Genomic DNA, 8,935 nt, shown 5'->3' on the forward strand with positions numbered 1-8,935 from the left:
ATTTAATGCAGGTATTCGACACCGGAATTTCGTTAACTTTTCTATTACGGCAGAAGCTTCTGTTGCAAGGAAATCGTAGGTGTCGATAATAACTCAAATTTGTTAATGATAGGTTCCAAGAATCTTGTATGATTGCCCGTCTCCTGAACCTAGCAGCAGGTATGAAAGCAGATACAGAAAGGATCGGGAGAACTGAACCACTAACGACAGCTCTCGCCAAGCTGTCTGCTAATTCATTGATAACTAGTCCTTAATGACCCCGCACCCGTACCAATGTAATTAGTGCTAAGTGAGAAGGCATAAACAATGAAATGTACGTGAAATACGTGAGCCACTAGCTTCATCAAGAGCTGAAAATAAAGATAAAGAATCCATTGTAATTACAACCTCCGAGATTTATTCGTATCCGTTTGTTTCATCGTGTTTGACCCCCATAGTTATCATTTTGAGTCCTTTGTTTTTCTTTCGAGTCAAATAAAGACTGAGCACGTTGCGCGCACATCTTGGTGCGTCTTGCCGCTGCGTGTTACGGTAGCACACACAGTGAAGAAATATTCGCGCACGCACTCAGTACCCCGGTCTTTCGAAAGAACAAGCAAAGCATGCTATCAAAAGAAGTTTGTGGAACTCCATAATCGCTAATGAAGGTTCAGAGCTTGGCGTCGCACAACGTTAAGAATATCAGCTCAGTTCCCGCAGTAGCGATGAAATCAGTGCACTGCCCCTGACAGTAGCATTCTCGAAGGCCAGCGCGCGCCGCCGCAGCAGACGACCTGATCACGACCCTCGAGCTGCCTGCGCCTGCGCGAGCTGCTGCCGCCGCCCGACTCCAGCGCTCGCCGCATCGCGATGCAATGCGCTCCGAGTTTTCTCCTAAGTGTGAAACAGACTGTAGATTTTGTAAATCATCACAAGAGAGTCTCTCCGCATCCCCGATCAACTGTTGCAAAGCATTCTTAGCATTCCAACCACTCGCCCTCCTTCTTTATTTATATATTCAGTGTGCGTGCGCCAACTCAGCCAGTTATCATATATTATGCCCAGATATTTTACCGAGTCCACCGGAGGTACATTCTGCAGGCGATAGGTAAGGTTTTGTATTGGATCCACTGAAGGAGAAATTATAATTTAGCATTTTCTTACCTTAAGGGAGAAGCGGATATTCCGTAACCAGGTTTCTATGGCGTGCAGGTATGTTTGCAATCGACTATGTAGCGTCGATGTCACTGTCTGATGCCAGAAACGCGAGTCATCTGCAAATACATATGTGTAAATGTGATTATGGCAGTGTATAGAGCTTAGTAATATTGACACATGTACTTGTTTATCGGGCAACCGCGGTTCACCGCCTAACAAATGTTATCGCACAGCGCAGGACGCGCCTGTATGTATCGGAAGTTTCTGTAATGTTATCGATGGTTCCATCTGCTGTCTGTCAGCGAACCTTATGTAATCCGATTGCATGTATGCGCGACGCGAGTGGTGTAAACCTTTTTGGAAGAGACGCGGGTCTCAGAGATTACTCTGGAACATTCGACGACTGATGTATAAAAGCCGACGCGCTTTACCCGCTGATCAGACTTCCGACAATCATCGACTTTGTTCGCCACTATCGTTGTGCTTTAGGTGTAACTTGCTTTTGAGGGCACAAGTTCAACCAATAAAGATTTAGTTTCGCCATTTACAGTTTTGCTACTGTGTTCGTCACAGTCACCACCACGTGACATCTGTGTCCTGGTAAAGATGCTAGTGCGTTCATGTAGAGAACGCCCCCGAAAAGTCGCGATCCAAGCCGCGGTCCAAGCGAGCTAGCCGTAGACAAGAAGCACTGCTACCTGAATACGGACCTCTTCCGGAGAAGACCAGAGGGGTCAAGCCCAAGTCATCAACCCCAAAGGCTGCCCCAGAGTCCCCGATTCTGCTGCAACAACCACGGGACACACCAACCTTCCATTGATCATGGTCTGAAGACCCAGAAACCTGGCTGGAGCCTTATGAACGAATCGCAACTTTCAACAACTGGGACTCCGGCGACAAGCTGCGGCATGTATACTTCGCCTTAGACGACACCTCGAGAACCTGGTTTGAGAACCGGGAGTCGACCCTGACAACGTGGGACCTGTTCCGTAGCGGCTTCCTGTGGACCTTTACGAGCGTCGTGCGCAAGAAGAGGGCCGAAACTATGCTAGAACCCCGAGTACAACTACCGAACGAAAGCATAGCAATCTTCACTGAGGAGATGAGGCGCATGTTCCGCCACGCCGACCCGGAAATGTCCGAGTAGAAAAAGCTTCGTCTACTTAAGCGTGGCGTCAAGCAAGAACCTTTCGCCGGAATGATACGAAATCCGCCGAAGACCGTCGAAGAATTTCTTCACAAGGCCAAAAGCATCGAGAAAACTCTGGAAATGCGGAACCGGCAAATCAACCGCCGCGCACCAGCAAATTACGCCGACATTCAATCATTAGGCACCGAAGACCTACCCAAGACCATCACAACGGTTGTGCGAGAGGAACTTGAGAGGGTGTACCCAAGATCCTAGCCTCAGGTTGCATCGCTCGCTGACGTCTTGAGAGAAGAAATGCAGCGGTCACTGGAACTTACCGAAGGCAAGCCGGAATCACCAAAGGCCCAGCCTGAAGCGATGACCTACGCTGCCTTCGCCCGCCGTCAGATTAATCTTCCGCGCCCGCGCCAGAGCGCTGTAACGACGCAGTTCCGCCATCCGCCGTCACCAACTCGCCCACCCGTCGTCCAGCGAAACTACCCGAGGAAGACAGAAGTCTGGCGCGCTCCTGACCACTGTACAATCTGCTACCGCTACGGAGAAACAGGTCACGTCTGCCGACGATGCCCATACCGGCAGATAGGACTGCGAGTGTTCGCCGTTAACGCGCCGTGACCACAGCTTGGCAAACGACCTCGCGATATCGCCGACTACCTCGCCGCTACTCAGTGGAGCCCTCGACGACCGTCCCTTTCAGCGTCACAAGGCCACTACCTGTCGCCGCAGTGCCGACCATACACTGGCCCAGCCCGGGGCCGGTCTGCGAGCCCAAATCCGGAAAACTAAAAGCAACAACCGATGTAGGAGCGGTTGCTGTTAGCCGAACTGACGAAGATCATCCGCCGCCGACGAATACGCCGCAAAGACGATCTCAACGATGTATCAACGACACGCCGCCGTGACGACGAAGCGATAAAGTCAACAATACACCGACGAAAGACGACTTGACGACGAGACGTTCTTGCTTCAGTTCAACATGACGCAGCCGGGATCCTGCACCAAGACCTAACTGCAATGCAAGACAAAGAACCATCGATGTCGACGTGCTTCTCGACAGGAATGCAGTCACCGCCTTAGTGGACAGAGGAGCCGACTACTCCGTCAAAAGTGGACCCATCGCCGCCCAGTTGAAGAAGGTTAAGACTGCATGGGAACGCCCTCAAATTCGGACCGCTGGAGGACACCTAATAACGCCGAGTGGAATCTTCACCGCAAGAATTACAGTTCAAGATCGGACCTACGCTTCCACCTTTATTATCCTCCAACAGTGTTCATGAGACGTCATTCTCGGCATGGACTTCCTGAACGAACACGGCGCAATCATCGACCTGAAGTCGAAGTCGATAATGCTGCCGGAAGATCAGGCGATACCGCCGGAGAGCTGTCGTAGTCACCACGCCTTGAGTGTGCTCGAAGATCAAGTCAGCATCTCGCCCCGCACCAGCATTGTCATTTCCTTCGGCACCAAAACACCCGCAGATGTAGAAGGTGTAATCGAGGCTGACCAACGTCTAATACTCGACCATGAAATTTGTGTCGCAAAATGTGGATCGCTCGATTGCAGGGAGGAAAAACGAAAGTGTTGCTGATAGACTTCAGCAATTAAGGAGTTCAAGCACATCAACAAGGCCACGATGATTGTATACATCGACAAAAGTGTGGAAACCAGCAATGCGTTTGTCCTCTCGGATTCTGCCGCATCAACCCGCCGCAGTTGCTCAGTGGCTATGGTGTTAGGCTGCTGAGCACGTGGTCGCGGGATTGAATCCCGGCCACGGCGGCCGCATTTCGATGGGGGCGAAATGCGAAAACACCCGTGTACTTAGATTTAGGTGCACGTTAAAGAACCCCTGGTGGTCGAAATTTCCGGATTCCTCCACTACGGCGTGCCTCATAATCAGAAAGTGGTTTTGGCACGTAAAACCATATAATTTTAAGGATTCTGCCGCATCTACCCCGACGACCGTAGTTCCCAAACCAGACTTCAACATAAATCCAAGTCTCCCCATGATTAAGCAGCAACAGCTCAGAAGTTTACTTCGACGATACAAGGAGTGCTTTTCGACGTCATCAAGAATTAGACAAACGCCAGTCGCAATTAAAGCATCGCATAATAACCGAAGAGTGTGCTCGACAACTCCGCGAGAGCCCTTATCGAGTTTCTACGCGAGAACGTGAGGCTATAAGGCACCAAGTCGACGAAATGCTGCGCGACGACATCATCCAGTCGTCAAAAAGGCCGTGGGCATCTCCTGTAGTCTTGGTGCAGAAAAAGGCCGGAACCCTACGTTTCTGCGTCGATTATCGTCGTCTGAACAAGACTACTAAGAAGGATGTATACGCCGTCCCACGGATAGACGACACATTGAATCGGCTCTGCAACGCTAAATAACTCTCGTCGATGGATCTCATATCTGGCTACTGGCGAATAGAAGTCGACGAGAGAGATCGTGAAAAGACCGCCTTCATCACGCGAGACGGTCTCTCTGAGTTCAAGGTCATACCGTTCGGACTGTGCTCGGCGCCTGCTACGTTCCAGCGCCCAATCGACACGGTATCAGCAGGGTTGAAGTAGCACACCTGTCTTGTTTACTTGGTTGACGTCGTCGTCTTCGGCGGAAATTTCGACGATCACCTTAGGCGGCTTGCGACAGTACCAGAGGCCATCAAGTCATCAGGGCTCACTCTAAAGCCGGAAAAGTGCCGCTTTGCTTACGATGAGCTTCTGTTCCTTGGCCACGTCATCAGCAAATCTGGAGTCCGCCCCGATCCACAGAAGAGAGCCGCCGTCGCAAACTGGCAGCCGTTCATCGACAAGAGAGAGTGAGAGAAAGAGAGAAACTACTTTATTTGCCACTGCAGGGTTGGAAGTTAGGGCAGGTAGGCCTAGTGTGGCTCCCAGGTGAGGGCGACGTCTTGGGCCCGCGAGACGAGTGCCAGTTGTGTTTTCTTGTCTGCTCTTGTCAGAAGCTAGTTCCAACCCTCCTCGGAGGGTGCTGGCAGTAATGATGGTGGGCGAGGGTCACCCTCGCGTCCCCAGAAAATGTGTGCCCGAGTGACGAACACTCCGTGGTCGCACATAGAACAGACGGGGTCGTAATCCCCACCAGTGATTAAATAAAGCGTAGGATGACTGAGAATGGAATTGGTTTGCAGTCTGCGAAGCATGGTGCCTTGCGCTCGGTGGAGGTCAGGGTGGGGAGGCGGGTACACCGGTCTTGTCTCCTTGTAGAAGTTAGTAATGTCAGCATATGATTTGGGGGTCTTTGCGAGAGCATCCGGGTTCGAGGGGCCAGCCTCCCGGTTAGTTAGGCCTCGGGCTAAACGGTCGACCCCTTCGTTCCCAGAGTTTCCCGCGTGAGCTCGTACCCACACTAAGCTTACAGTTCTGTCGAGAGGGAAACCGCGGAGGATGTGTGCGGCGGGGAGAAAAAGTGAGTTTTTCGAGAAATTTTGGATGGCTTGTTGAGAGTCCCTGAAAACCGTGCGTGTGCGGGGGTCCGCGATGGCTAGCGCGATCGCGACCTCTTCGGCAGCGGTGGAGCAGCGTGTGCGCACTGTAGCGGCGCTGATGAGAGCGATGCGAGTGGCTACGCAGGCCACGTATGTGTTAGAGTCGCATTTCGCAGCGTCCACGTACATGGCATGTTCATCGGCGCAGTAGGTGAGGTTTAAGGCTTGTGCCTTCACTTGGCGGCGCCTATCGTGGCGGCCGGGTAGCATATTCTTGGCCATGGGTTTGATGACCAGCCGACTGCAGACTCCAGTCGGGAGGGGAGCAGTGGGGTGGATGTCACCTGTAGGGTTGATGTTAAGACGGTTAAGAATGTAACGACCGTGTTTGGTGCGAGAAAGACGGTGTATCTGTGCAGTCTTGTTAGCCTCTATCAGCTCATTGAGGGTGTTGCATACACCAAGCTGGAGGATACGCTGTGTGCTGGCGGACTGGGGCAGTCCCATTGCGACCTTGTACGCCAAGCGAACGATGCTATTTACCGCCTTTTCGTCTTTGCGGCGGAGGTGGTGATAAGGGTATGTGTAGACAATCCTACTAATGAGGTAGGCTTTTGTGAGGCGGCAGAGGTCGGTCTCCCGCATTACCCTGCGGCAGGTGCAATGCAGTGGATTAGGCCGTTCATTTAGTGGGCTGTGGTTCGGAGGCATTAGATGGCTTCCGAGTTCTGCGTGTTGTTCTGCACCAGCATGCCTAACACGCGGATGGTCTGTACGACGGGTATGGGGTGGGTGGCAATGCGGAGCGTGATCGGCTCTTGAGGGTCGGGGACGGGTCGGCAAACACGTCTGTCTCGTATAACTAACAGTTCAGATTTGGTAAGCGAACAAACGAGACCGTTTGCCTGCACGTAAGTGTGGACGGTGTCGATTGTCTGTTGAAGTGAATCTTGTACCTCCCCGTCCGAGCCAGAGTTTATCCAGTGGGTGATATCGTCGGCGTATACTGAGTGCTTGATGTCGGGTATTGTGTCGAGAAGTGTGGGAAGGCCTCGCATAGTAAAGTTGAATAGGAACTGGGACAAAACAGCTCCCTGTGGTGTTCCCCGGATGCCCATGGGGACTTGTCACTGCAGAAGTCTCCAATGTGGAACTCAGCAGTGCGGTTGTGGAGAAAGTTGGCAAATAGTTGTAGGTGCGAGTGCCTACATTCATCGGCGAGAGGTTGGTCAGTATAGAAGCATGCGACACGTTCTCGAACGCTTTACTGACGTCGAAGCCGAGAATGGTGCGTGTCGCCCGGATGGGACCCGGGTCGAGTATGTCGTATTGTATCTGCCACATGATGTCCTGGGTAGAGAGTCCAGCCCGGAACCCAAACATGGTTGGGGGGGGGGGGGGGGGTGGAGATACTCCTTGTCTGTGTGGAGTCTGCTTAGAACTACGTGCTCCATAACCTTCCCCAGGCAAGACCTGAGCGACATGGGCCGGAGGTTGCCCACATCGAGTCGTTTGCCTGGTTTGGGTATGAAGATTACCTTAGCATGCTTCCAGGAGTCTGTAAGGCGAGCTTCATGCTAGTGGTGGTTGAAAAGGTCGGCAAGTGCTGCGACCGACTGAGCGTAGAGGTTGCGGAGCATTTTGTTGGTGATACGGTCATCGCCGGTGGCCGCGGTAGTCTTGATGTGGTTGAGAGCGGCGCGGACATCCGACGCCATGATGTCTCTGTACATGTCTGGGTTTTGGGAGCTTTTGTAATTTAAGAGGGTGGGAATGTCGGTGATGCTGTTGATGTATTTGTCTTTCAAGGTAACGAGGAGTTCCTGGTTCGTGCCTGGGAACGCGTGTATCACACGGTTGAGATTCTTGTGTGATGCAGACTTGGCGTGGGTAAGTTCAAGCAAGTGCTTGAGCAGAAACCATGTGTTCTTACATCCCAACTGTCGGACATCCGCGGTCGCAAGTCTGATGCTATTGTTCCTGACTAAGTTTGGTAGAGTAGAATTCGATCTCTCGTTCGAGGTGAGCGAAGCGAAGCTTGAGGGGGTGGTTTGGCTTTCGTCGGAGCCAGCGAGCTTGGAGGCTGCGCTGGGCCTCCCACATATGCATGAGTTTAGCATCTGGGATGGGGCCACCCTCCTCCTGGGTGACTGTAGAGGTGGCGTTGGCTGCGTCGCGGAGCAGAGTATCTGTCCATGTGTCGAGGTTTTCTAAGGAGCTTTGCGTACGCTGAGCTCGTACGTACCGGAAAGCGTCGCAGTTGGTGTGTTTGAATGTGCGGTATGGGCCCTTGATGTGTGTGGCTGTAAAGTAAGTGCTGAGAACATAGTGATCGCTACCAATGTTCATAGCGAGATTTCCCCAGCGCGCATCTGGGATGTTGCGGGCGAAAGTTAGGTCGGGGCAGCTGTCTTTCGTGATGCTGTTACCGAAATGGGTGGGCCGTTCGGGGTCGAGGAGGAGCGTCAGAGCCAGTGTCTGGGCAAACCTTTTTATTTATTTATTTATTTATTTATTTATTTATTTATTTATCACAGTACCCACAGCGCCAGTTTGGCATTACAGTGGGGGGGGGGGGAGAAGTACATATATCATTGACAAACAGCAGTTAATATACAATACATGAAAAAGAAAGATACAGATCAGGGCAAATCGCCGTCACAACAAAAAGAAGAAACAAAGAAGCAGAGCATAACCGTACATGTGCGAAGTGAAACAAAGCGGTTCTGTTGACGCAAGCACAACGTACAGAAAAAAAAAATGCAAGTCATACGGCTGAAGCAAAGGCATCATTTGAAGATAGCGATACAACATCGCTGGGCAACCTGTTCCACTCACTGACCGTCTTAGGAAAAAATGACATCTTAAAAAGCTCCGTTCTACATCTATACTCTTTAATTTTAAGTGGGTGATCGCGCCTGCCAGAAGTGTACTCCGGTGGCCTAATGTAGCTATCACGATTGAGGCCGGTCTTAGAATGATATATATTGTGCAAAAATTTTAATCTGAATGTTTTTCTACGATTTTGAAGTGTATTCCAGCCTAATGTTTCCTTTGTTTGGGATGCACTGAAATACCGAGTATAATTTTGAACTACGAAACGGGCTGCTAAGTTTTGTACTCTTTCTAGTTTATATCTGTCGCAGTCCACGGGTCCCAGATAGTACAAGCATATTCCAGTATTGGTCTTATGTT

Source organism: Dermacentor andersoni, chromosome 1 (genome assembly GCF_023375885.2).
Source record: "Dermacentor andersoni chromosome 1, qqDerAnde1_hic_scaffold, whole genome shotgun sequence".
NCBI lineage: Eukaryota > Metazoa > Arthropoda > Arachnida > Ixodida > Ixodidae > Dermacentor > Dermacentor andersoni.